Source organism: Pseudopipra pipra, chromosome 2 (genome assembly GCF_036250125.1).
Source record: "Pseudopipra pipra isolate bDixPip1 chromosome 2, bDixPip1.hap1, whole genome shotgun sequence".
Classification (NCBI taxonomy): Eukaryota; Metazoa; Chordata; class Aves; order Passeriformes; family Pipridae; genus Pseudopipra; species Pseudopipra pipra.
The window spans coordinates 115,213,339-115,241,282 of NC_087550.1; the positions used below are offsets into that span (position 1 = coordinate 115,213,339).

The window sequence follows — 27,944 nt, forward strand, 5'->3', positions numbered from 1 at the left end:
AAAAAAGAAAAGATAGGAAATCCTGTATAAATTTGTCTCAGGAAGATACAAATAAAATTCCTTAAAATGTTAAAAAGAAGTCTAGTTATAAATAATTTGCACTTTCTGCTCACATGTTCACTCTCCAGGATGCATTTTTGTCTGACACTGCAATAAAGCAGCAGCCCGAGCCCTGTCGTGTAGGTCCATTCATACTCATGGCCACCGGGTGTCACTATGATATAGATAAAAAGAGGCTCCAGCACAGGAAGAAAAATTCCAGCTCTGCAAAGCTTTTCTACCAGAGTTTATTAGTCATGGCAGTCTTGTAAAGCACATTCGGCTCTTCAGGTCCGGGATAATGGAGTCTATAAGGAACAGCCATTCTGATGGCGCTGGCACTCATTCAGGATGCCAAAATCATGCCAAGGTTGAGGTTCTGATCTGGAACTCAGGGCAGAGTCTGGAGCATTGGGATGTTCAGCAATTAGGGCAAGTGGCAGGAAGGAGATTGCATTTGTTTATGAGCATCAAGGGGTTTCTGGTTTTACTGTTTTTCATTATAAATTCCTGTGGCCAAAATGTGAGGAAAAAACCCAACAACCTGCTGTTTCATCTATCCAGCACACTTCTGAATTTATGGCTTCAGAGCTGTAATGGCAGTTAATTGGAATTGGAACATTCTGTCCTTGCAATGCTCACATTTTCCAGTTTTTCCTGTTTTATTCCAACATCGCTTTGCCCTGCCTCATCTCTGAAATTGGCCTTAATCTGAAAATGAAGGTAGAGCTCCGTGAAAGACATTCATTCCATGTGGGAACTGTGCTGCTTTGAATGCTGGGAGAAGGAAATAGGAAGTCTTCTTGTGGAATCGATTGTTTCTTTGTTTGTTTCTTTGATTTTTGTTTGTTTTTTGGCCACCTTGTCTTGTTCTTGGCAAACTGAGTCACTGAAGCCTCCTGAGTTCTGCCTGCATGGGTGACAGCAATGCAATTAAAGGAAGGTGCTGCTAAAAACAGCAGGCCTGTTTTTTCCTGCGTGGGAGAAGGTTCCCTTCCAGTTGTGACTGTGCCTGGGATTAGTGGGTGGACATTTTCTGTGGGACTCAAGGGAACATTACTGCTCTCCTTGCCTGTTTCTCATGGTATCTGGGATTATGTGGCTGTCTGTGCCCCAGCCTCTGGCTTTTCCCACAGCTTCCTGCTTTAGGCTCTTCCCTGTGACAGGTCGTGGTTAGAGGTGGAGATTTTTCACCTCCTGCACAACAAGCTCCATTTGTCTTGGTGGGGTTAGACAGAACCAGGCAGGGTCTCAAGGCCAGCATTTTAAACAACTGGCAAACAGCAAATGATGGAAAACCTTTGAGGCTCCACATAAAAGATCAAAGGAGACAACTGGCTATCTCCTGATCCTATGGAAATGTTCAGGACATATCTTTCATGTGGAGCCTACCTAACCTTAAAGGAAACACTTCCATCTACTCATCTTTGTGGGGAAGAAGAAAATCCAGAGGTGTGAACTGATTCCCTTCAGATCAGCCTTGGAGTCTGGATCTTCCATAATCCCAACCACAGCTTGATCCAGCTTCCATAGCCAGACTGGGTAAGGCAAGAACTGGATGGTATCTCTTGTATTGTGCAAACTCTGACATTCATTTTTCAAAATTACCAAGGAGTGTTGTGCAGCAGAGTTTTTTATGTGCCTCATTATATTTTTTGGCTGGTGTATTGCTGGCTGCCATACGGCTCAATATAAAAATCTTTATGGGTATCTGCTGTCTCTCATAATACACAAAGATATGTTAATTAACACTAATTAAATCAATCTAAAACATATATGAAACATAGCCCCACAAATTAGATAATTGAAGTCAGTTGGCCAAGTCCTTAGTTTTTGGCTAAATGTTGTTGATGCCTCATGAAATCACTGATAACACTCTTCTGCTCTGTGTGTGTCTGTCTTGTGCAGACATTCCTGGTGCTCCTGACTTTTCTTAGTCATTGAGGGTACAGGAACAGGGATGTGCACGTTGTCATTTTGAACACAGTTGGAAAAACTAGTTGCAACACAATGGGATTTCTTGCTGTTGCTCTGAATGGGGGAATTTTTTCTCAAGTGTCCTTCTGACATCAGTGGCCAATTTGGATTCACAGCTCAAAACTGGTCTGTTCTGTAGCAGGGCTGAGTTTAAAACCTGATTTAAAAAGCAGGGAACATCAAGCAGATTTGTTTACATGATTGTATCTGGAAAAATTGTTCAGAATACTGAGAAAAGACAAAGTATCACAGGCAAAACATCTCTGCTCAAGGAATTTCACTTAATTTATTGTCAGTTAATGTAAGCCACTAACTACTGACTCAGACATTGAGAAAAGATGGAAAGACAAATAATTAAAAAAAAAAAAAAAACAAACACTTAAGGAAACACTTTTCCTCTCCTTCCCCAGGATAAAGTTCAGTCCAGCACTTCTCCTCCCTTCTTCCCACTCTCCACATCCCTTGTCCCTGTGTGCTGCAGTGAGTCTCCACTGACTCCTTTGGGCAGGTGACAGGCAGCACAGGAGGTTGGCTCAGTGTGCAGTGGTTTCTTTCTGCTAATACTTGCTTTGGTTCTTTTCCTCTACTGCTCCTTCCTTCTCCCTGCTCCGGCCTGGGATCCTCCAAGAGCCACCATTCCTTTGGGGGTGCCACTGCTCTGGAATGCCTACAAGCTGACATCATCAGTTCCCAAGTGCTGTCCTTACCCTGGTTTGGATCACCCACATCCTCAGACCCTTTTCTGTGTCCTCACTGCAGTGAGTCACCCACAGCCAGAGTCCCTTTGGGTGACCACTGCTCCAGCACAGCTCATCCATAGCCAGGGCCTCTCCAGGGTGTCCCTGCCTCAGTGGGGATCACCTGTGGGCTACAGTCCCTTAGAGGGGAAACTTCTTCTGCCAGAGAGTGTCTCCTTCCAGGAGTGTGTCTCCAGCCCTGTCCTCAGGAGCATCTTCCATGTGCTCCCTCTGTTCCTCCAAATCTCTCTCTTTACTTTCTCCTCACGGATTTTCTTGGGCATCCTGAGAAGATGCCTTTGTCTTCTTTGTCTCCTGTGCCTCCTGCCCTCAGTGCTTGCCCCCATTTCTTAAATATGTCTGAGCAGAGGAGCCAAGTGCTGGAGTCCTCTGGCTGGTTGAAATGTTTGAGGTATGGGTTGTTTTCATGTTTCAGAGCTGTCTGGCCGTGGCTGTGATCAGCCCAGGGCAGTTCATGGCCTCCTCCCACACAGGTCACCCCTGCAGTCCTCTGCTTCCCAAATCCTGCCAGTGATGCCCAGTACAAGTATTCCCAGTGGGGTGTGAAGAATGTCCTTACTTGCACTCCATGTTCCTATAAAGCACTGAAAACTTTACACAGCTCTGTTATCCAGAAAGAAATAGTCAATGCAGCAGTTAAAACACAAAATTAAAAAAAATATATAAAAGAAGAAAGAAAAAAGTGTTGTTGTTGTTGTTTGTTTGTGTTTTTTTCCTAAAAGATTTGTCCAGATCATGTATTTTCTTTCAGATTACTTATTTATTTTAAGGAACCAAAGTGTTTGCTGACAGAGTCATAAGACCTTTTATAGGCTAAAATAACAGCAATCTATCTCCTCCTGTAACTCTCTGACAGCTACTAAATCAATGACAATAAAGCATCAATGGTTAACGCTGTATGGTTTATTCTGGAAAAAAATAGCTATGAGGGTGCTTGTTGTGATTCCAAAGTTAGGCACAAAAGGGAACTTGGTCTAAAACTGGACATTTGGGATCTGCATTATGTAGAAAAACATGGCAACTCAAACCGACAATGTAAGAGCCAGACTCAGAAAAATTGTAGGGGCTAAAGGGCAAAATTCCTGACTCGGGCACTGATTTGCTGTTTGACCTTGAGAAATCACTTTAATCTTTGATGAAGGCAGGGCTGCTGATACTTTCCCGTTGGTTAGAGGAGAATAGCATCAGTTTTTGATCTGTTATTCGAGGATCTCTGGTGGAAGGCACTAAGCAAGTATTGGTTATAGCAGTTGTGTTATAAATGTTGGCTGGAGCAGAATTCAGTTCATGGTTTTCCCGCAGGAACAGGAGAGTCAGCACTGTGAGAGAACCTGCACATGATGTAAAGTAGATTCCTTTTCTGGTTTGGTTGGTACAGGTTGCTTACAGATAAATCCATGTTTGGAATGAAAGAATACAGCATCTTCTCAATTGGGTTTTTGCTATTAAAGTTACTTAGTAGTAAGTTTTAAACCTCGTAGTGTTCCTGAAAAGAACAGAAAGTACTAGTAAAGTATTGCATCTGCTTGGAGTGCATTTTAAACAGAGGATTATTTACTGTTTGAGAGAGGGCTATGTATGCATTTTCTTGAAACAAGACAATTTAAACACAAGATAGAATTTTGCCAACATTAGAAGGAGAAGTCACTTTAAAAAGCCTCATAATTAAAAGTTATCAGTGTTGCTTATTTAGAGGAAGGGGCTGTAAAATGGATTGTAGAATATGTTTCTGTTCAGAAAGCCCATTGATTGTGAGGTAAGGAGTGATGTGTGTGACTGCAGGAGAAAGTTCACTCATTAAGATTTGGGTTTGTTTGCTGTGGTCAGCTTATAAATCACACAGGTTATAGACACAGAGGGACCTCCAAACGTCTAATCCACTCCTCTAAATAGTATGAAGCAGACCTATATGATTTCTGATATGTTTCTCTAACATACCACTAGACCTCTAGTGATGGAGATGCAGCCTCAGCAGGAAACCCACTGCACTGCTTCACTAGGCTTTCCAGAAAAATGTTTTTCCTAATGTTTAATCTTTCTTGCTGCAAATTAAACCTCTCCTAGCTTATATTTCCACAAAGAACAGATTATTCCCTCCCTCTTTTTATGACAACTTTCTATTAGAAGATGGCTACCTTGTATGCTTTCTTCTTTACTTTCAGCTGAACATCCCAGTTCTTTCAGTTTTTCCTCCCTTCTGGACTCTTTTCTTGTAGTCCACACTTTCCTGGAGTGCTTTGCCCCAGCCCAGCTGTGTTCTTGCCAGTGCTGGGCAGAACAGAAGGATTGATTCATGTCTCAGAAACCTTATTTTTGTTTCTGTATCTCAGTATGACACTTGCCATTTTCACAACAATGTGATGCTGCTGACTCATGCTCAGTTTGTCATTGACTGTAACACCTACACCCTTATTTGCAGAGCTGTTACCTAACCTGTTTCTCCACATCCAATATTTGCACAGTCTGTTGAGTGTAGGGTATTGCAATTGCATTTTTTTAACTTTATTTTTTCCCCTATTTTTCTAGTTCACAAGTACAATTTTGCATTCTATTCCCGTGTGCCTCTAGTCACATTTAGCCTTATTCCATGGTGGTAACTATGAATGAAAACACTGAAGAGGACTGAACTAGGGTATAAGTATGTAGACAGCTCCTCCTAGACTGGGTTTTGCAACTTGCTTGTGTAAATGTTATGTCAGACCATATAAACAGACTTACCAAAGTCAAAACAGAGGACATAGACTCATAGAATCACAGAATGGTTTGGGCTGGAAGGGACCTTAAAGATCATCTGGTTCCAACCCCCTGCCATGGGCAGAGACACCTTCTACTAGACCAGGTTGCTCCAAGCCCCGTCCAACCTGGCCTTGGACACTTCCAGGGATGGGGCAGCCACAGCTTCTCTGGGCAAACTGTTCCAGTGCCTCACCACTCTCATAGTAAAAGAATTTTTTCCTAACATCTAATCTAAACCTTCTCTCTGTCATTTTGAAGTCATCCCCCTTCATCCTGTCGCTCCAGGCTCTTGCAAGTAGTCTCTCTTCATCTTTCTTTTCTGCCTCTCCCATATTAAAAAGACTCCTTATCCTTTCAAAGTTAGAAATTAAACTCACTTGAAGTAAAAACCTTTTTTCCCCTTGTGACTAAAAGCTTGTGAGTGTGTTCCTTTGCTCCAGAACGTTCACAAGGGTGACAGTTACAAAGACCAGTCATTGGTTCCCTGTTTTTTCTGTCCCTTTTTAATGATGTGCAGTGTTTTGCATCATTCCAATCTTCTACTGCCCCCTCACCTGCCCTCCCCTTGTCCTGGGAGGTGACTGCTGGTGCTTTTGAGGTTGCTTGTGACACTTCTGTAGAAATCCTTGGATGAAGTCCATCTTGCCAAACCAATTACTGCCATCTTCCCTCCATAAGGGAAGGACCCTTGGTTCTCTCTTCTGCTATGTCCTTTTTCTACTATTAGTAACAGAGTAGTTTAAAGGGTACAGTTTTCTAGGGGAGACTTGATGCAAAAGGGGCATTGACCACTATGGTGTTTTTGGCATCACCTGGCAGTCACTTTCCCTGCCTGTTAAATAGCTGAGTAACACTTCCCTTGTTTATAGTGAACAAAGATTTTCTCAGTCCCTTTATTACTATTAATGTATTTATGGAATGACTCTTGTTACCCTGAGTCTCCTGCTTATTTCTTTCTCCTTTATCCTTATGTGCTCATGTTTTTCTTTTATATTGTCCTTGGTGACCTGATTTAGTTCCCATCTATTGTGTTCCTCTGTCTTATATCTGACATCAATGAGCAGCTCACCATATATCTTAATTGCTCTATTATGCATGGTAGCAAAATGAAGGGTAAACAGTTTCAGCTCCTGATAATTTTTGCCTAAATTGCTGCTGTGCAATAAGGGTCACTCACTGAGAACCTTTATCATTCATCATTTTGGGAGATTTGACAAGGTGAATGTTCAGGGCTCGCTTTTCTCCCCTCACTGCAAAATCATAACAAATGCCTATCCAAAAAGTTCCTTGGTGTGATTAAAAGTAGGATGACCTATGGTTTAGTCAGCTGTTCTGCAGAGATAGATCCCTGGTAGTCCAAAGAGGTGCCAAATGTGTTACTCATTCCATATATCTTACTATGCAGTGGCTCATAATTAACAGGCACTGGTCTCTCTGGTGATCAGGGACAGGAACTGAGGAAATGGCATGGAGTTGTGTCAGGGGAGTTTTAGGCTGGATTTACGAATGTGTTCTTCCCCCAGAGGGTGGTTGGGTGCTGGAACAGGCTCCACAGGGCAGTGGTCACAGCCCAAAGGCTGCCAGAGCTCAAGGAGTGTTCGGACAATGCTCTCGGGCACCTGGTGGGATTGTTGGGGGGTGCAGGGCCAGAAGTTGGGCTCAATGATCCTGATGCATCCCTTCCAACTCAGGATATTCTATGATTCTATGATTCTGTGACTACTAACAACACTAAACCAATCCAAGAGCTGACTTCAGCTTGTGTTTTGGTTTTAGATCCCTGTTTGAGCTGCCAAGGCTCGGTGTGGTGAGATGATCGCACACGAGTGACGATCATCTGCACCTCCCACTGGGGTGAGCAAAGTGCTTTATATTAAGTGCTGCAATTCAGCATCTCATGGTGTATGAAAATGAAAGAGATTAGTGCATTTGTACTGAACCTATTTCCACATCAGTAAAGTGAAGGTGCAGTGACAAGACAGCTCTCTAAACCCAATTAGCTAAAGCAAATCCCAAAGATCTGGTCCTATCTTGTTTAAGAAATGTCACCCAACATTGGAACATGTGTTACCAGGAAACACACCTTTTGATCATGTCAAAAGCCTTCAAGGAACCAACGTTCAGATAACCTGCAGATTTTCTGTCAGGAGACATGTGAAGGGAAGAGCAAGGCAAGTTAAGAGAACTCATTTGTAGAGCTTTACATCAATTCAACTCATCAAAATCCTCTAACAAAAATTCCTTTAAAATTAAAACAAAAAGAATATGACCTTAGATGACTAATTTCATTAGTTTGACTAATGTTCATTGGGGATTTTGGAGATTTAAAGCACCATATGAAGCTGAGTATTCTTTTAGACTGCTGCAGGGTTGGATAAATGATCTCACATTTCTCACCTGCCTACACTCTGTGTTTCCACCCCCTCTGCTCACAATCTGGGTTTTGCTACTCTCTCTGGCCTAATGTCTCAGCGTGTTCTGACTCCTCCTTCTTAGTGCCAAGACGTACTGAGGAACAGGCTAGAAATAAAGGCAGGTTCCTGTTTACTTTGTACACATACTCCGACATTATTTAACTTCTGTGGGTCCTTATACATACAGGAAAAGACATATTTGTTGGGAAATGGTAATATTTATTAATTTTCATGTTCATTGTACATGACATTGAACTGGAACCTGTGCTTGGATGTTGTCTTGGAAGACAGTGCCCAAAGCAATGACCAAAACAGCACTTTGTACAGCAGGAGGGGTTTGTAGAACTGGTTTCCTTGTGTTCCTGCACTTTGTTGTTAAATGAGCAGGAGTGTGCTGCTTGATACCTCTTACTAAGTCCTTGTTTTGAAGGGAAAAAAAAAAATCCTGCAAGGCCTCATAATTTGGCTAACTACTCAGGCCTAACATTGAATCCTTGGAGACATCATGAAGAGGCCTTCATTCTGCAGCAAACAGATTGGCACTGCAGTGATGATAATTGTAATTATCATGAGCATAATAAATAAATGGCAATGCATTTTGCTAGCTTTAGGAGACTGAGTAATCTGGCAAACAGCTTGCTGCACTCTATCACACAATAATGATATTCACTGCCAGCCCGGGAAGTTTACCTAGGGGCTGTGACTCATGTTTGTTTTGAAAGGCACAGCATTAAAGGCCTGTGAATTATGTCTGTTGTGAAGAACACTGCATTTAAGTAATTACAAATGCAAAACTAAAACAAATCCACAAGGCAGGAAAAAAAAAATAAAAGAAAAAAGCCAGTTGATCTCCCTGCTTCACACACAATTTCAGTCCTTATTTTTCTTTATAAAATTTTTGCTGCTGGGGCAGATCTCTTGGGGTGGTTTAATTTCTGGTGCATTGGTACTGAATGTCTACTGGCCCATGTGTGGGGTCTCCTGCCCCTACTAGAGCAGCTGGACATCTCCCCCTTCAAAATGTTGGAACATTGTGGGGAATGGAAATGCTCAGGGAACCCAAGGAGAGTGGGTCACTGGGTGTGAGAGTCCTGGTCCACTGTGGGAGCAAAGGTTTCAGGTCTTTTTTCTTGCCATGCATAAAACCCACTGTTTAACAGTCACAGGACTCATACTGGTCATGCCTGAGGATGATCTGCTGGAGACAGACACCACCTTGTCCCCCGGCCCAGAGCACTGAGTGCCACGGCCAGTCCTTCCTTGGACACCTCCAGGGATGGGGACTCCACCACCTCCCTGGGCAGCCCCTTCCAATGCCTGACCACCCTTTCCAGGAAGAAATTCTTTCTGACATCCAACCTGAACCTCCCCTGGCACAGCTTGAGGCCATTTTTTCTCATCCTGTCACTGGTTGCCTGGGAGCAGAGCCCGACCACCAACCGGCAACGTTCTCCTTTCAGGGAGTTGGAGAGAGTGAGAAAGTCCCCCCTGAGCTTCCATTTCTCCAGGCTGATCCCCCCAGCTCCCTCAGCTACTCCTTAGACCCTTCCCCAGCTCCGTTGACCTCCTCTGGACATGCTCCACCACCTCAATGTCCCTCCTGAACTGAGGGGCCCAAAACTGGACACAGCACTCGAGGTGTGTCCTCACCAGTGCCCAGTACAGAGGGATGCAGAACATGGAGCCAGGCTCTGCTCAGTGGTGCCCAGTGTCAGGACAAGAGGCAATGGGCACAAATGAAAACACAGGAAGTTCCATCTGAGCAAAATAAACCCACTTTTTCCTGTGAGAGTCAGCAAACACTGGCACAGCCCAGAGAAGCTGTGAATTCTCCTTCGAAATACTAAAAATCTGACTGGGCACAGTCCTGGGCAATCTTGTCTAGCTGACCCTGCTTCAACAGGGAGGTTGGACCAGGTGATCTCAAGAGGTCCCTTGAACCTAAATGATTCTGTGAGAATAGAAATAATTGCCTAAAATCTTCTGGAATGACTCAGACTTCTGACAGTGGTTTCTTGAGTGACTCGGGCCAAACTAAGTCCAGGCTGCTCACAGTCCTGCCTCACTCTCTGGTGCTGGGCACATGCTTCTAACATTCTTTAAAGGCCAATGAGAATTAGCATCAACCCTAAGGCTTTTCAGACTTCTGGGATCACTGATCACTGGGGATATTTTCACCAAGCTCTGATTCTGGGAGCTCGACACTGCATGAGCCTGAATTTGGGGAATGCTGAGGCTTTGCCCTGACCTGCTTGGGCAGATAAACTGTGTCATAGAAGGTAAGTTAATTTCTGGGGGTATAGCAGGAAGATGTTAGGAAGATATTAAACATGCATTTGTCTTAGAAATTACAGACATTTATGTTTTTATTTAAAGAGATATGTTATTATATATGTGGTTTCTCCTATTGTTTATCTTACCTGTGGGTAACTTCGTCAGCTGCTCACAAACAAAAGCACCCTTGTGCTCAGAAAACTTCCAGGACCGGTATTCAGATATTTTTCATGCTGTAACAAGCACATGAAGAGCCCTTAGAATAAGGTGCAAAACCTGAAAACACATTAATATCACAAATGACCATTTAGACAAATATTAGGGATGGTGCCTTAAGCGAAATGCTTCAGATTAGACTCTAATAACCAAGAGGAAAACATAATTCCAAATCCCTTTTCTGTTCTTTAAAAATTGCTCCCTGTAAAACGTAGCACACAGGCCACTGAAAAATTTAATTTCAGTTTTGCTTCTTATCCTGGACAGGCACTTAACAGCTTTCCTAAACTGGGGCCAGAGCAAATAATAGATTATAACTCCAGTCATTTCTTGTGTGCTGAACTGCAGGTTTCCCTGGTGTGCTCCCAGGAGCTGTAGCAGGGAGAAGCTTCTTCTCCTTGTCCTGTGCTCCTCTGGGTCGTGCCACACTACCCAGCATGCCTGGGGTTCAAGTAGTGAAGCTACTGGGTACCTGACTTTGCAGATAAACTGGGAGATTTATTTTTTATCAGCAAACCCTGTTACCTCTGCCAGCCTTCTAGTTTCTCACCCAAGTGTTGTTTAGAGTTACTGTCAACCTTTGCTATTGCCAAGCTTTTAGTCAAGATGAGTCAGGCTAAAATAGGCATCGAAGAGTAATGCATAAGACTTGGGAAAATAAGTTAGAAATCTTTCACATTTGCCTTCTAGCTTCTGAGTTATTCACAGCACATTTGTTTGGTGTTTCTGTGCAAACTTTGAGGCTGGAAATCATTTTGAAAAAACAAGTAAGATAAAGTAGTGTTACAGAATCATAGAATGGTTTGCTAAGGAGGGGACCTCAAAGATCATCTTGTTCCACCCCCCTGCCATGGGCAGGGACACCTTCCACTTGACCAGGTTGCTCCAAGCCCTGTCCAACCTGGCCTTGAACACTTCCAGGGATGGGGCAGCCACAGCTTCTCTGGGCAACCTGTGCCAGGACCTCACCACCCTCACAGGGAACAATTTCTTCCCAGTATCTACTCTCTGCCAGTGTGAAGCCATTTCTCCTTGTCCTGTCACTCCAGGCCCTTGTAATTAGTCTCTCTCCATCTTTCTTGAGGTCCTGGAAGGCCACAATTAGGTCACCCCAAATCCTTCTCTTCTCCAGACTGATCAATCCCAATTTCTCTCAGCTTTTCCTCCTTGCCTCCAAGACTTGAGGCATGATGGAAAACACCCAGGCTAACCAGGGCAAGCTGAAAACTGCTGTTGATGCTGGATGCCCCAGTACCTCTGGCGTTTCCAACAGCCCTCTATCAAGGAGAGCAGCCCATGGCCATGGCACAGTGGCACCATTTCAACTGTGTGACCTATTCTTCTCCTTCCTTGTAATTTCTTGAGGTCTGAGGTGCTGTGTTCCCTTCCTGCATGAAAAAAGTACTCAGAAATTCACTTGCATTTTTCTCTTCCGTTCACTCAATGTGTGATTTTTTTTTTCTACTGCATTAAGAACAATTAACCTGGTGCCACATCTTAGGTCAGCATTAATTATGTCATTGCTGTGTATCATTCATATGTGATATTCATTCTGCAAGTTGCATTATCTATGTAAGACATTCTATGCATTTTGATTGTATGCATCTAGTATAACATATTGATAAATTTTAAAGTTGCATAGCTTAAGTATTGCAGTAACCACTGAAATTTCACACAGCAATAATGAATTACTCTTGTAACCAAGGAGTGCAGTGTGCTTAAGCATAGTGAATGTGGAATAATATGTACTAAAAGCAATAGTTCAAAAATACATTCTCAGTTTATAGGATGGTAGCTCAATAATAATCCCTTGCTGTGTGTTTTGATTCACAGTTCCATTATGGAAACTGCCTCTTTCTCTGCCAAAGTCTTGGCTCAGAAGATTCACAGTTGATCCCCGTGAAAAAACAGGTGATTGGATTTTACTCTCATTATCCTGCCTCTAGTTGTGTTGCTTTAAAAATATGATTCTGGAAAAGAAGAAAGGAGAAAGGATGAAGTTTAAAACAACCCTTAAGCATCAGAAATCAGAAAGAGACTACCTGGGCAGCAGACTGGGCAATATCTGCCTCTGGAATAGTTGATACTGGCCTGTGTCAGAACCCAGAGGCTGAAACAGGAGGGCTTTGGATCTCATCAAATATGGCAGTTCCCTCCTCTAAAAGAATTATCAGAGGGATAAAAACCCCAACCCCACTCCAAGGCACTTGGGTAAGTAAAACTTGGAGTGGAAAGAGTGCAGACTGGAGGAAGAGCCAGAGAAGGAAAGAAATATTGGTGTGGAGAAGGGATTAAAAGAGGACAACTTTCCATAGCCTGCTCATGTGGAAAAGAAAAAAGAAAAAAAAAAGACAAACTCATGAAAAGAGATGGAAGACAGCTGATAAATATGATGCATGTGAAGTTTTTTTGCTTTGTTTGGCAAAACAAGAACTGGTTGAGACTTTTGGAAACATTTGCTGTAGAATTCTAGCAAGGAAGTTGCACAGTGCTGGAAGAAGGTAATGATGTGCTAATTTTTGGAAACTTTAATAGGTTTAACCCAAGAAACTTTAAACTGGCTCGCTTGATCTTGCCTCCAGGAAGACTCCTGGATAAGCTTTTGCTTTACCTTGAGTGGGGCAAAAACTAAAATGTGGTTGTGTAGTGCTGTCATCCAACACTCCCTCCAGGTAGAAAAAGTATTCTGTTGACATGATTTATTCTGATTTCTGAGAGGTATCTGAATGGCTCTTGTGTGCCCTTTTGATAAAAGAAAAACCACAAAGGCAGTAGGGTGGGTTAAATTGTCCTTGCTCATGGGCCATGGGAATGATGCAGGTAATGAGGGTGTTAGCATAAGGTTTCTCCAGGAATCTGTTCTCGGTTGGGTGCTGTTTAGTATCTTCAGAACTAATCACAATAAATCACAGGTGATGTCACAGACATAAATAAACAGAAAAGAGAACTGGTTACTGATACAGCCTTGCTTTGATCTCCTGAGGAGGTGGGTTCATCTGAACAACATGCATTTTACTAATGTGACATGCCAGGGCACACATCCAGGGACAAAGAAAGGACTTCTCACTTGTAGGACGGGGCAGTGCATTCCCAAGGCAGCAGATCTGGAGAGGAGGCAGAGGCAGTAGCAGGTAATCAATCAAGCATGAGCTCCAGTGCAGAGGCAGAGCTAAATAGCAATGAAAGGAGGAGGAGGGGGGCAGGACTTCTGATTATTAGCGGGATCACCTCGGGAATACCATCTGCTTGGATGTCAACGCCTGAACAAAGGGATGTTGACAAGTTAGAGGTGATGAACCATGTGAGGTCTGCGCAATTTGCCTCAGCAGAGAGGAAGTTGCAGCTCTCAAATATTAGTCAAGATAATAAAAGGTATCACATCTGAGGTATTAAATGCATCAGTCTTTTAAAAGCTGGCTGTGTAAAATGGCTTGAAGCTCCAAAGATGCAGAATTCCTGCAGCTGCCTTTGGCATAAATCAGATTTGCAGGTGCTTCACTCCTCTCTTTCTACTTAGAAGCTTAGACATGAAACCAGGAACATGAATTTTATTTTCTGGTTCCAAAATCCTTGTTTGGAATCAGGGAATATCCACAGCAAGCTGGCTCTGTCACACACCTTGATGCCATTTCAGAAGAATCTCCCTGTTCTTCAGCTGAGGGGAAGGCATCTCTCTAGGCATGTGGGATCCTCAAAGCCATCCTTGCCTTAGGTTTGTGCACCTTTAGAACTGAAGAACTGATTTGTTTTCCCCAAAAGCCAAGCATCAATTCCCAGCAGAGCAGTCTGCTTCCTGTGCCAGACTTCCAAGCTAACCCAACTGATGGTATTTCAGACTTTTCTCTCTGCTCTGCTCAAGTCTGGAGTTTTCATCTGAATATTCCTAACTTTGAGGAAATGATTATTTGGCTAAGGATTCCAAGTTGGATATATTTTGTCAGGATATTAACTCATTAATATGGCAGAAAAACTGCATATGTTTCCTTCCCTTCTAGCACTAAGCAACCAGGCAAGGAAAAAATGTCAAGTTTTTGGCCGTATTCGACACAGGAGTTCAGCACAGCTTTAAAATTTTTTCCTTCAGATGCATTTAGCAGTATCTATTCAAGGAGCTGTGCAGAAATACTGTGGGTACATTGGCATGTTCTCTTGAAATCCTAACACTGCTCTTTGAGGGAAATGCATCATGCATCACAGGAATATTTCAGGTGCCGTGCTGCCCATGAATCATGCATAATGCTCTCACTCCAGGAATGTTTTCTTTCAAAGGGTGGTGTTTTTTTTTTTTTTTTCCTGCAATCTGGGACCCCAAGCATTCCTCAGAGTACCTATTAACAGTGCCTGTTCTTAAAATAGCAGTTTCTGGCAGCAGAAGCACACCCTGAGCTCTGCCACGCCGCTGGTGCTCAGGTGAGCAGTGACACCTACACTGACGCCATCTGGGCTCAGCGGCAGGACCGAGGACAGCGGCAGGGCTGGGGTGATGCCTGGGGGAGAAATGTGTTTTCCAACTCCACAGAGCAGGGATTATAAGAAAAACAAGCACCGAAAGAAGGCGGAGAAGTCTTCTGCTCAGCTGCTTTTTTGTAAGACTAATGTTGTGTCAGGGGTGTTCATGCACGAGGGAATTCAGCCACACGAACGTCACCCACTGGGGCCTCTGCCACTGCAGTGTCAAATCTGGCACCTGAGTATCCCCCCAGCCAGGACACACTGAGCAAAACCAACAAAAATGTGGGGAGACTGCTAGTGAACCCCTTGAAAGGAGCAAAGAGAATTGCTAATGAAAGAATGAATGTTTGGTGGCAGATCTGTAAAAGGGGAATAGAAGTGTTAGCAGATCGAAAATAAGAAGTGATCCCAGCTTAGATAAATTCTGGAGGGTTTAAGTTTTTTTTCTTCATAAAATGCTTTTTTTGTGAGAAAGCAGCTTGTTCTCATGCTGGTTTTAATTTCTTTCAAGAAGTTGCAGGTTTTTCGTAGGACTCAAATCAAGGGCAACTCTTCTCTGCAAATCTTTCCATTTTCAACACCGAAAGCTCTCCTTGTTGAGTGAGTAGGAAGGGAGAATATGGTACGAAAAAAAAAGCCCAACTCCCTTAAAACTTTCCAGGTGTCAAATTGCATCCACAACATCCGCAAAACAACCATTTATTCCAGCCAATTTAAAAAAGAAAATCCTGTTCTTCTCCCTTACACTCTCCAAATTTCCAACAGCAAGCCAGTACCACCATGGGGTGAACCATTTGGGTGTCATGAATCTGTCAAAGCTGCAGGGACACTCTCCAGGGAAAGGGAGAGCAGAGAGAGCAGAGGAAGGCTCATCATCATCATCCCCCACTATTGAGGATTGTTTAGTAAGGAAGGCAGCAAGACAGTGGCTGTACTGTGGGAGGAGAGAGAAATGGAGCTTGAATTTGAAGAAGTCAAGAAGAGGATGGGGATTGCATCACAGTGACAGTGGGCATTTCAGTTCTGGGTAGGTTTTTGGTAGAGCTTTTTTCCGTTTGGTTGGTTTTTTTTGGTTTTGCTTTTGTTTTTTTAAAGATTAAGTAATTGAATTCAAATGTTTATTGGGTTAGCTGAGCTCCACAATGAGACACCTCTTAAATCTTTTTCTTGTTTGTGAAGAAATATACATTCAGAACTGATATTTTTAAACCTCCTTCACATACAGTGGTTGCTTTCCAAGCCCTCCAGGAAATCCTGGATGCATACTTAATGTCTGCCTGGCTGCTAACAGCCAAGTAACTGAGCTTGAACACATTTTTCAGGCGAGGAACTATCACCGGGATATTACCAGGTAAAGGTGAGCAGTTCAGGCAATCACTGGGAAGACAGACTTGTGAAACTACTGATTCAGCACCGTAATGTTTAGGTAAATGCTACAACAGCTCTTTAAAAGAGAAAAGCAAGACACTTCTTAGGTGTGACTCACTAATCACTGTCTGTGCTGTAGAGCCTGGAGTACAAATTCCTTTTGTCATGAAAATGCTTGCTCCTTTGATCCCCACAACATCATTAAACAGTTTCTAAAGAGTAAGTAAATCTTTTGGCACATTCTTTGCAAAATAAGCGTTTCAGGACTCAGACGCATGTGGGTGTGTTTGTGATGCTGAGGAGATTGATACCGATACAATTTTTAGCAGCGGGTGCAGACTGTGCTTTGCTGAAGGAAAGAGGGAGAGGGAGAGGTTTCTCCACCTCCTTTTCCAAAGCAAACATGTAGAAAATTGAAATGCACGTGGTAGCCATGCAGGATTGCTGCAGAGAGGCTGCTGTTGGAAATTAAACCCATTTTGCCTGTCTGTAGGACGGCTATGGATGTAAACCACCCAGCTGACACATGACATGTGCCCATCAGCACACTTTCCAAAGGGTTTTGAAGAATTTTATTAGTTCTCATAGGTGAAATGCAGAGATGGTTTTTCTGGAGAGTCTGGTGCTGTTGAGGGCATTACCAGCTTTTGTTCATGACCAACCAAGGCTACAGGCTGGTGGTTGTGGTAACTTTAGGTTGTGTCCTGTCTCCTTGAGGACTCAGTGCAGGTTGAAGGCACACGGAGGTTATTTTGTTTTTCAGTGTGTGTGTGGATCACTTTCTAAGCTGCTTTAATACCTGGCAGTTGTGGGGGTTTTGTGGCCCCGTGCACATCAGCCCAGTGCCTGGAGCAGCTGCCCTGCTGACCTTCTGGTAAATTTAAGGGGCAGGGGCCAGAATAGCTATCCATAAAAATTTCTCTGAAGGTTTTCTGGTATTTATCTAGTAAGTTCACAAGGCTTTAGCTAAAATGGGAAGAGCTTATGAGCTTACTGAAAGAATACTGTAAATCTGAACCATTCAAAGAAGCACGACTATTTAGGAGTGTAAGAACAGCATTCTCATGCCACATAGCACTCTGTGTGAAACAAGTTTATACCCTTCCAACACGCCATCTGGCAGCAAACAGTATATTGGTTTGCATCCCAGCCTGTGATCTTGCAAGAAAAATTAAGTCATATATAATAAAATGCATTTTTAAAAGACAACGTTTTCAGTAATTTTCACTGGAACGAATGAACTTAAAAATGTTTCCAGTTATCTGTCAGAAAATGTTTTGGTAGGCAAGTGGCTGCTCTCAATTGCAATGTGCATGTGAGCAAAGGGGTTTATGTCACAGTCAGACACATGTTGTTGGGGTGCATCTGCACCTCTGAGTGCTGAGAACATTCAAATCTGCACTCCTGCCTGAGCCATTGCACTGGGAGGACTCAGATTGTGGGCTTTCATATGGTACCAAAATGTGGGTGGAAGTAGTTGTATGTTTGGGAGAAAATGGAGCAAGTCTGGTGATTTAGGAAATTGGAGGCTGATTGGAGTGAGATACAATCTCTGGAAGTTCATACGCCTGAATTCCTCTAGAACTGCTTTCTCTCTCTGATAATGATACCCTTAAATTTTAGGGAAGATGATTCTGTGTTGGATAAGGCATCTCTCCAGTTTAAAGCATCTTCATTCCTAGTACTGTGATATTTGAAGGAAAAGAAAATCTGGTGAAAGGAAGTAACAAATATTTGTTTAAAATTCTCAGCAAATCAGGCAAAAAGCTTTCATGTAGTTGGATTATGGACAAGTGAGTATCTCAAGGAAAACAAGATAAAATACATGCTGATAGATCTGTTCTTATTAGGTTTAATATGGGGAAATTAGGCTGCCCACTTGATATATGATGAAATGATTAGGAAGGACCTTCTATCTGGCTGTATACACAGGGCTGCAGAGATTAGATCATGTGAAAAATAAAAATTGGAAGCTCAGATTTATAGGGATGAGGATGGGTTAAAATAATTCATGGAGAAACTGCTGTAATTAAAAACATTCTATCTAATATTCAATCTGTCTGTCTCCTTCCATTAAGGGGGCATCTTCAAGTTTACATTAATATTCTCTGTGCCTCACCCATGTCTAGGAACTCTTTCATTTGTCACTCCATGTAAATTTAAATTCTACCCTCCCAATCAGTGTTTTGAATCACTGGGATATTGAATAAGTATATAATTCTTAGCTTAGACACTGAACATCTGTTGCCATTTGTGTCCAATATGTAATTACAGCAGGGGGAGCTGGACAGTCGGAGATTAAAAAGATGCTGCTTAATCTTCCACCACATGTTTCTACTTAAAAAGAATAACACACTAGAGAAATCTCATACTCATGGTGTATCTTCTTCTCCCTCTATCCTTACTCAAGGCTTCATTTGATTTCTGCCTGGAATTGCCACAGTCCTTTTGTTTGGATCTGGGAGTGTGTTCACTCAGACCTTGTGTAGCCCCTGTGGTAGGGCATGTTCTGAAGGACTCCCCGATTCTCTCCTAGTAAAATATTGCATCTTGTGCTCTTCCTTACTGCAAAGCAATGTGCCCAGTGTCCTTTGCAAAGGACAAATGTACACAAATGTGTACCTAAGAGCTGATTCCACACTTTGACCTTTAAAAAGAGCATGGAAGGAAAAGCAGGGTGCTGATGGCTGGGCTGGATGGGGCTCTGAGTAACCTGGTCTAGTGGAAGGTTCCCTGCTCATGTTTGTTTGGAACTAGATGATCTTCAAGGTCTCTTCCAATCCAAAATATTTTATGCTTCTCTGTGGAGCAAGAGATGATCTTGCAGGAGCAAACAGTGGGAGAGGGAAGGGTCACACTGGAACCACGTGAGGTGGGGGGTGTGTTGCTGCAGCTGCTGAGTAAGAAAGTCATGTCTCTCAGAACTTTCTATCCCCTGGAAGCCCTTGAAAAATGTGAGCACAAAGTTTCATGAGACTGACAAAACAGTTGTTGTATTTCAGTGTAAAATGTTTCGCTCATTTTGTGCTCAAGAGGGGAAACTCATTTTACTGCTGGTAGGAATACAATGCCTAAAGAGATGTGTCCACACATACCTATTCTAAACTAATACAGTTTTTATATTTGTGCTGTTGGCTTCTGTACTTTTCCAAGTACATCCTTCTAATCTTTATTAAAAGTCAAAAATTATATTTGTTTGGTTTTGTTGGTTTGGTTTGGTTTTGTGTTTTGTGAGGGTTTTTTTGGGGGGTGGGTTTTTTTTGCCTTTTTTTTTTTAAAAAAAACTAATATACTGAAAATTTTATTTTGTCTAATTTTCTTTAGGATAAAACTGCAAACATTGGTAAAATATAAAGTAATTTCTTCTTCTCCTTTTTCTTCTTTTTCTTCTTCTTCTTCTTCTTCTTCTTCTTCTTCTTCTTCTTTTTCTTCTTCTTCTTCTTTTTCTTCTTCTTCTTCTTCTTCTTTTTCTTCTTCTTCTTCTTCTTCTTCTTCTTCTTCTTCTTTTTCTTCTTCTTCTTCTTCTTCTCCTTTTTTCCAGAAGAAAATTAACTTCCATGCCACCTCGAGAGGATTCTGATTTTCCTAGGAATAGACTTTGGGACTCAGAAGGATTTACTGAGAGACATATGTGAGACTCAATTTCAAAATGTCACATATATTAAATTCATCCCTTAACATTATGGCATGGTAAGATGGTCTGCCAAACATCTTAAAAGGTGTTTTGCTCAAACAGCAGGTTCTCCTAGCTGATAGAGACAATTCAAGAAGAACTACTGACTTGTTTAAACTGAAATATAAACACAGTTATACCCTAAACAACCTCAGAATTGCTTCTGATGTGAAATTAGTAACAGTGATGTGGATGAGCGAGTGCACAACATTGGGTGTTGAAAGGTGGTCACAAGTAATGCTTCCCCTTTCCAGTCCAACTGCATTTTATACCCTCTCCTAATCTTTAATCCTGAAAAAAAGCAAATTAAGATAGAAGAGACCTGGGCCCAGAGTCAAAGCTTGCTGAAAGCAATTGCAAAGAGTCCCTTTGGCTTTGGTGTGACCTGCAGCCATTCCTGCCAGCTCTGTCAGCCCTCCCATGTGCCCACCCTCTCTGAGTCTGTGGTTTCTGTCCCTTCCCTCCTTCTCCAGGCATGGACTGGGGACCTGCACAACCACCTCCTTGAGCTGCTTGCCCTTGAGCAGTCCACTTACAGAATCACAGGATCATTGAGTCATTCACGTTGGAAAAGACCTCAGAGATCACTGAGTCCAACCTTTAAACGATCTGCACCTTGTCAACTGGATCATGGCATAAAGTCCTACATCCAGTCATTTCCTGAACACTTCCAGGGATGGGGACTCTGCCACCTCCCTGGGCAGCCCCTTCCAGTGTTTAACCATCCTTTCAGTGAGGAAACTCTTCCTGATATCCAACCTGAACCTCCCCTAGTGCAGCTTGAGGCCATGTCCTCTTGTCCTGTTGCTGGTTGTCTGGGAGCAGAGCCCTCAGCTGGCTACAACCTCCTTTCAGGCAGTTGTAGAGAGCAAGGTCCCCCTTGAGCCTCCTTTTCTCCAGGCTGAACACCCTCAGCTCCCTCAGCCCCTCCTCATATGATTTACTCTCCAGACCCTTCCCCAACTCTGTTGCCCTTCTCTGGACATACTCCAGCCCCTCAATGTCTTTCTTGTCGTGAGGGAACCAAAACTGAACCCAGGATTTAAGGTGAGGCCTCACCAGTGCCAAGTACAGAAGGACAATCACTTCCCTGGTCCTTCTGGCCACATTATTTTTGATATAGGCCCGTGGCCTTCTTGGCCACCTGGGCACACTCTGGGTCACGTTCATCTGCTGTCTCCAGCACCCAAGGCCCTTTCCCACTGGGCTGCTTTCCATCCACTCTTCCCCCAGCCTGTAGCACGAAACTTGAAAAGCTTCAGGTGGCTGAAATGGAAAAAGAACAGTGTACAGGGAATTCAGATGTGTGCCAGACCACTTCAGTGAGGGGCATATCAGGAAAGCTGTTCCATATCAGCTGAATGCTCTGTTTCCTCCACCCCAGGTAAACACCAGACCCTTTGAAAACACGATCTTGAGGCCCTGGCCAGGTGGGCAGAATTCTGCCTGTGGAGCAATTTTTGCTTGAATCAGTTTTCTGGTTCCAGGAAGATGATATGTGGAGCAGCAAAATGCAGTCCTGGAACTTGAAGGTGACAGATTATTTACAGAAAACGAGTGGGTGTGTGGCTGTGTGTGTTTGTCTGCAGGTTTTGTGCTGCCTAAATGCCAGTGGCCATTTAGCATCATTGCATTACAGTCACATGCTTTGCAGAGCATTTAAACCATCCACAGGAGGAGGTGTGGGGGGGTTAAGAGTCAACACATTAATTACTTGCACGGTTCTCCATGTGGCTGCCATAGCTCATTTTTGGTCAGTGTTAAATTTGTATCCACAGTCAATACTGAAAAAAAAATATTCTTTTATTGCACCATTACTGTTTTCATGTTTCTTTGGTTACTCACTGTTCAACTCCTTTGTTCTTTCTGGGATCTATTTTTCCCAAGAACCTCCAACTCGCCGCAATTTCACAGGATTTTGATTGCCTCAAAAATTTTTCAGGAGTTTTTCCTGTAAGCTTACAATTTTTAAGGGGTTGCATAATACATGTTTTCATCCTCTGTGGTGTCTCTGGAAAATTGTGTCAGAAGAAACATACTTAGAACAGTAGAATTTAATTATGCATTAAAGTGCTTCAAAACCCATGTTAGTCTATGGACCAGAATAATGGTACAAGCATCTTCACAAAGATTTGCTGGATTTTGCCAATATATGTTTCTTAGAGCAGCCTGTGCTACTCCTTTGTTTTGGATGTGCACGAAATCTTTATTTATGTGAGTTCTTCATTCACATTGACTGTCCCCAGTACATAAACAAATGAGAGCATCCAAACAATATGATTTCACCTCAAAATTATGAAGAAAAAACTGTGACAGAAAAACACCTATATACTTAAAGAATAACAGACATTATTGTAGCTTGATTGCATCTTTTCTCCCTTATTTTAAAGACCTATTTCTTTTTGTGATTAATGATTTGTTGTTTTAGTGATAGTGATTTATATCACAGAATCATTTACTGTCAGAAATGGATACGTAGGTGCTTGCATATTTCTGATAATTCCAAGTTGAAGAAATCTTTTTCGTGGAAGATCATAAGGAAAAATCAGGTTTATCGTTTTCTCAAAACACATTAAAAATGAAGCTCTAGTTTTCCATCAATGAATTTTCCCCCTCGCTAGGTGGTGGCTTGAGTTTTATTTATTTAGTACTGTGCAGTGAGTTTGTGGCCAAAGGTAGGCTGGGACCCGGAGTTTGGGCTTTCTGTGCTGCCCACAGCCACAAGATTGTCCTGTGGAGGGGTCTAAGGGCCAGATAGTTGTGGTGTTTCACAAACATACCGTTTCAACATGGAAATGTGCTTTATTTTTATTTTTATGATGAAATAGACCCGGTTTCCGAAGCACAGAATGTACTGTCTGCCCTTCTTTCCTCCTAAACATGCTTTTAGAAAATGATTGCAAATTCTTGCAGAGCGATTACAGTGACAACTGCAGGAAAGCTCCAGCTCTGCAAGAAAGTGATTGATGGTCAGTGCTGGACACCTGCATATTGTGTCCCTCCTGAAATGCATTCACTTAATCTCAGGGGCATTCATTTAATCTAAACTGCATTTTGCAAACTTGAACACACTGCTCAAGCTGGAGGGAAGTAGTTTTCTTTTGACAGTATCCATTTGTGGGCAATAGTATGTAACAAGGAGTGTGTATTACTAGAGCTGTCTCAAAGTAGAAAGACCTGGAAATTTGCTGAAGATGAGATACACTTCCAAAGTCCTGTCCCTTAAAATGCAGGTAAAAATAGCCAAGGTTTTCCCTCACAGACGTCACTTAATTTGTTCTCCCTTTGTGAAAGTCATCCAGCACTTCAGGGGCTGCAGAAACTGCAACTCGGATCTTTTCAGAGAAGAGAATTTTATCTTCTGTCTCATTAGCTTCCTTCTAAGTCCATATTTTTTTTTTCAGTGCCAGGCAACGTTTGCAAAGCTTCCAATCTCAGAAATTCCTTAAAACTTTGATAGTACCATCACTGTTTCAGTGTGTTTTTCCATTGACTCCACCAGGCTCTGCGTCAGTGTGTTTGCAGTTCCTGAGCTCTTTGGCACAGCAAGCCTGTCATATGCTTGGTGATGCTCAGAAATCGCAGTTTTGTAGTTCTAGGCAAATAACAACAATACTACTAATACTATTTTGCATCTGCTAATGGAAGACATGAAGTTCTTTTAACGAATCTATAGGCTGCTGTTCTGATGGGGGCATTTGTCTCTCGCCCCCCTCCCCCCAACAAAATGGATTTTCTGACATTTCTGTGACCTCTTAGAGAAAGAATTAGGTGCACAGTTACCAAGCAACAGAAAGTCAGGCAACACACTTTCGAAGCCCTCTAATTGCCCATAATGGTTAAGAGCTGCATCCACGTTCACATCCTTGATACTCTGCTGCGGGAACTCATTTACCTTTTATTATCAGCGTGGTGTTAAGATGTAACCACCAAAGGAGGAGGTGCAAGTCTGAAGGGTCTGCAAGACTTGGAGCTCCTCTGCATATAGAGGGCCATAAGGATTGTCATTTTCGCAATTCATGCCTCACATTTCATTTTTCTGGAATATTTTAAGTGCTTAACTCGCAAGAGAGAAGGCACATTCATCTCTGCAATATTAAAACCAAAGTGAACGCGAAAAAAATAACTTACAAAGTCTTTCAAAGATTTAAATGAGAGACCAAAGAAAGGCTTTAAAGCACAATATATTCTGACAACTTATCCTCTAAGGTTTTAAAATGACACGTTTCATGAGTCACACAATGAAATCTCTGGGGGGGGGGGAGAAATGCATGAATACATGTTTGAGAATTTGAAGGATTTCGTTGGTTTTTTTTTTTTCTTCCATCTTGTACCTGACTGCATGTGAGGAGCCAAACTGTCCTCTCCTTGCATGGCATATCTGGGACACTGCATGCCACTCCTTCCTGAAGCTTTTCCATTGTCTTCAAGGGCTGTGGCAGTCTCCACCTGCTTTCCTCAGGGGGAATTTGGGAAGTGTTTTGCTTCTCTCTCATGGAGATCATCATGGAGGGACAGTCCTACAATTTTCCACTGGGCATTTTGACCTCACCTTGTTGTTTCCTGTGGAGGATGGTCTTGGCCATGGGCTGGGACAACTGGCAGTCACTGACTGCTCTCTTCCACTGCTGTTCCTTGGGGAATCCCTTTCAATCCTGAGTAGGAGAGGTGGTGTGCCTGTGCTCTGGATACCTGTGATCTGCTTTCCCCCTCTGCAGCAAGGGCTGGTTTTCACATTCAAAAATGGCTTCTGGGTATTTCTGTATATGCTTTCATTTATTTTCAAGCATACAGACATGTTTCATCAGATACAAAGCTCTGGAACTTCCTTCTCATGTCATTTACACTGGGGTTTGCTCTGGTGAAGTTAATAGGCATTATATTTGCATAAATAAAGACAGGTCCAGAAACTCAGCTTTTTTTTTTTTTTTTGTCCCAAGACATAAAGAAAAGCATACTGTAAACTTGGCATGGCATTCTGAGCAGGAAAGCACCTTGCACATGATCTGTGCCTCCAATATTCTTTTTTTTTTTTTTTTTTTTCCCTTTTGCTGCTGTCCTCCAGCCAGAACTGAGGTTTAATGGAGTGGTATCATATAGAGGAGGTGAAATGGCCGAGGGCTCAGTCATGCAATCTGTCAGTGCTAGAGCTCCAGTCCAGCAAAGCCCGTAGGCACCCGACTGCTTTCAGAGAGCCTCACAAAATGATACAATTCTTCAAAATGAGCCATGAATTGCCGAGAAACACGCACACAGGGAAGGTGGGTACTCAGTATTCTGAACTTAGAGGGGGAAAAAAAGGAAGCTGAAGTTAAAGCAGCTACATATACGAAGACGTTTGAGCTGTGTTTTTCTATTTAGGACCTTTTTACTTCAATGACTGCGCAATTACCATAATTTCCAGTGGAGTTACTTCGAAATTGCTATGTAGTTTATTGTATCTGTCTAATTAACTTGTCTCACAACTGTAAGTGGAATGTACCACCATTTCCAATCTGGAAAGGACTTCTTTGGAACGATATTCTGACAACTCAAGAATATTTCTGCTGCGTTTTCAGTTCTGAGAGTAGGTATTGTTTGGAGACATGCAGTCTGGAGGCATGGGAGGAAAGGGAGAATTACTGCGTTTGGCTAGTGCCTAAAATGAAGCTATTTTTCCTGGTTTTGGTTAACCTCTTTTTAATAGGAATTCATCATAGAGTGAATTAGAATTTCCATGAGGAGCTACACGTTAGAAAAGCAAAAATCCTGGCTGAATTTGGATTTCTATTGCTGTAGGACGCCTGAGAGCACATTTATGCTGATTCTTGCAGTTAATATGGAAATTTAAGCGATATCTTCTTACAATTATACAAACCCCTTAAATCTTGCCCACCTTCCTATTATCAGAAATTCAAATATTAACAGTGTAATCAGCACTGTCGTTGGTAGACACATCGAGACATAAATATCAAGTCTTCTCCCTATAAGCCAGTTTTACACCTGGGAACAGCAAAGCTGTAGTGGGAGGCTGCAGAAAGATTCCCATCCTAACATATATTTTATTTTTCCTTGTTGTTGCAACAGTTGTGCTGATGTCTAGCACATCACTGCTGTACTTTATGTAACACCCTGCTACCAGCAATAGTTGTCTCAGCCTTTTGACAGCAGAAAGCCAGACAGATGTGGTTCTCTAGGAATGAGAAGCCTTTGTAGGAAGCTTGCTTTAAAAAAGGAAGGTTCATATCTACATGGTTTTTTTTGAAATACACTCGTGAAGGATAAAGCAAGTTCCTGATGATAAATTTGCTGGTTTTGAGGGCAGTGAGAGAAAAAATATCATACATATGTGCCCTCACAACATAGGCCTCTGGAGAAAGATGCTGTGGTTCTCAGAGTAATTGGGCACAGTTCTGAATTTTTGGTTGGTGTAAAGGATACAGACCAGAAAAGAAGGGTTTTCTATTGGAAATGAAAGGAAGATCAAGAATGCAATTTCCATTGCTCATTCTTCTCCCCAGTCCAAAGGACACACACATCCTTATGTGTATCCATGTGTTCTCTCCAAACTGTTTGCATATGTAAAATCTTTATAAGACTAAAACACTACTTCTTCTCTAAGAGTCCTACAAGGGCTACAACCAATATATGTTCAGTTCTGATTTACTTCTTTTCAGTGGGTAACATTATACTACATAGCAGAATATTAACCATCTGCCATGAATTTTCTTTACTGTTATTCCAGCTTTGATAAAGTCTCTGAAAGATTTTTATTTGAACTTTAATCCTCCCCAGCTCACATCCCTGGACATTTCTATCTTTGCCTCCTACCCTGAGGACCTCTGGCCCTGATCAGAAGTCCCCATTTTTTTTGTATTTAGGGTGGAATCTAGAGCTGTCAGCAGAGGAAGACATGAAAATATCTGTCATTCTCAAGTTGCAATCTCCTTTCTATTGATGGCATTTCTGGATTCTGGACTAGCAGCCCTCAGCATCTCACCCTCTGCAGATTTCTCCAGCTCTCAAAAATAGAAAATTGCTCTGGGATTTTTCCTGGAAGGCACTATGAGTTTGCAAAAATGATTGCTGCAGAGGACCTCAACTGAATAGCAGCCCTTGTGAGTGCACTCAAGAAAAACAACTCCAGAATTGCTGCAGAGTGTAACTACAACTGTATTTTGTTTATTTCATGAACACCATACAATATTACAGGCATAGATTAGCCAGTAAAGTCAGATGTAGGTGCTGGCTGGGGCTTCTGGCACTTGCTTGTTATGCAAATAGCAAACAGCAGTAGTAACTCACTCCTAAAGGTAATGACAACATACATCTGCTTCCTTATTTTAGCCTGTTCTCGGAGCCGTCTGCACCTTGGGGCTAGTGTCAGTGAAGACTTACTAGTTCCAGCCATGCACATGTAATATTAAAAAGCCAGGGAGCTGTAGATGGCATCTCCCTCTTCACTGTCAGACCCTCCTCCTAAATGCAGTAAGTACCATTTCACAGCAAGAAATGGCCTCGTTATCCAGCTTGGATTGTGGCAGCAGCACACCTCTGACCGATTGCTGCTCGGTCCTCATCTGTTTGACTCCCAGACTGCTCACACGTTCAGCCCTCTCAAGTCTGGGTCCTGCCACAGATCATCTTGTGTCTGGTGCTAATTCTTGGGGGTGCAGCTCACGTGAGTACATTCTGTGCCTCACAGGGACCCGCTCCTGGAGGTGTGCTCTTGGGCAAGGGGGTTTGAACAGCTGGTTCAGAGAGGCTGAGACAGCAGGGGGCTGGCTGTGGTCCCCACAGCTGCTTCAGTAGCTGCTCAAGTGTGCAGATCTGAGGTTGTCCCTGAAGCTGGTCGTTGTCAGCCTCATCAGACCGGGACGTGGGATGTGTGCTCAGCTCAGCGTCGGGCTCCGGGAGGCTTTGTGGAGTTGTCTGGGACATTCCTCTGGGAAGGAGAGCTTTGATGTGAACTCATGCTTCTTTTGGTTTTGATCACCCCAGGTGTCTCCGTTTCTGGTGGGGATGTAGGCACTGCAGTGATGAAGGCAAAGGCTGGCC

The 27,944-nt window shown here is 42.7% G+C and overlaps 1 long non-coding RNA gene across 1 annotated transcript; it reads left to right on the plus strand.

Moving 5' to 3' along the window:
- Nucleotides 1-13,364: 13,364 nt before the first annotated feature.
- On the plus strand, nucleotides 13,365-19,917 carry LOC135407188 (uncharacterized). The gene is made up of 3 exons (XR_010426749.1): nucleotides 13,365-13,545; nucleotides 15,632-15,893; nucleotides 19,776-19,917. It is a non-coding gene; the product is annotated as an uncharacterized LOC135407188 (long non-coding RNA).
- Nucleotides 19,918-27,944: the final 8,027 nt, after the last annotated feature.